Source organism: Ruditapes philippinarum, unplaced genomic scaffold, assembly GCF_026571515.1.
Source record: "Ruditapes philippinarum isolate M1 unplaced genomic scaffold, ASM2657151v2 ctg1650_1_1_1_1, whole genome shotgun sequence".
Lineage (NCBI taxonomy): Eukaryota > Metazoa > Mollusca > Bivalvia > Venerida > Veneridae > Ruditapes > Ruditapes philippinarum.
Window position 1 is genome coordinate 6401 of NW_026852389.1, and position 1371 is coordinate 7771.

The 1371-nt window shown below is 32.8% G+C and overlaps 1 non-coding gene across 1 annotated transcript; it reads left to right on the top strand.

The window, feature by feature from the left end:
* Positions 1 to 432: 432 nt before the first annotated feature.
* Positions 433 to 505, top strand: Trnak-cuu (transfer RNA lysine (anticodon CUU)). The gene has a single exon. It is a non-coding gene; the product is annotated as a tRNA-Lys (tRNA).
* The last annotated feature ends 866 nt before the right edge of the window (positions 506 to 1371 follow it).

A 1371-nucleotide genomic window follows, 5' to 3' on the forward strand; every position in this document is an offset into this window, starting at 1 on the left:
TGACAGTTTTCTTTTAGCAATTTTTGTGTTTCTGATCATTAAATATGATGTTTCCTTAGTTTTTAAAGTTTTCAAATTTATAAAGGATCTTCTATATGCACTTTTGATTCTATTAAGGGATGAAACTAATAATATGGTGCAGTAGGTCAAAGGTCACTATTGACAACCGGGTCATCAGCTGTTCGATGTAAACAAATACACATGGCAAGTGTTTTTTTTACATCCATTGGGAAAAAAATAAAGAGGACTTGTATACCGGAATTGAGATTGGAAAATTAAGGACAATGACTACTTAAAATACTTTCAAAGCTTTACAAGGCAATCATGCAATATGTTGGAGACAAATATTTTCAAAATCTATTTATAGAATTGTGATCCGCAGAAAATTTAAGTTATCTTTATATATTTAAATAAATTCAAAGTGTTCAAGCAGCCCGGCTAGCTCAGTCGGTAGAGCACGAGACTCTTAATCTCGGGTCGTGGGGTTCGAGCCCCACGTTGGGCGCAACATTTTTTTTTTTCATATCTATCAAGTTTTCTACTAATCTTTTTGAATGCGAGTATCACAGATATATAAACTCTTATATTTAGCTCCATGGCGAGTATCCAAGGAATATTTAGTCGTTCTCGACCACAGATACCTGGGTGTGGAGCTTAAAACGCCTTTTATAAAATCCAAATAATATGTATATTTTTCAATCCCAGAACATGTATTGATAATATATATATAAAAAAACTTAATATAGATCTAAGCCGTTTTGAAAAAATAATATTTCAACTATATTTTATAGTAGTCAAAATATATTGACGTGCCAAAGCTTGATTCTGAGATATTTTCGTTCTGGGACAGAATCTCGCTTTTAGAGGCGAGATATTGCCCAGACACGAAAACAGCACAATATTTCGACGCGCAGTACAATTGCTTGGACTAATTATTATAGATGTTGAGATATGATTTTTTTCCAAGTGTCTGTGAACGTGAAGTGGTTGCATGCACACTTGGTTCAAGCGTGCGAAATGGTTGCAAACTCATCAAAATGGCTCGCGATTGTATGTACATATATCTGCTTACATATTTAATATTTATAACACACAAATGTATTTTCTCCAGGTATGTGGGTTTGTTATTTGGCTCTTTAATATGCCCATGCATTAAGGCAATGTAGGTTTCTGATAAAACGAAGTCATTGTTGCATGTTCATATTTCGAGATTTGACAAGTGACTTTCCTGGTCGTTTTTTCATCTCAACTATCCCTAGTTCATGAAACCAGACAATATTATGTTTCTGTCAGTACTATATATATATAAATGTTTTAAATTACATGCCCTAAATAATGTTTCAATACACAAAATTATCTTGTTATTAATTA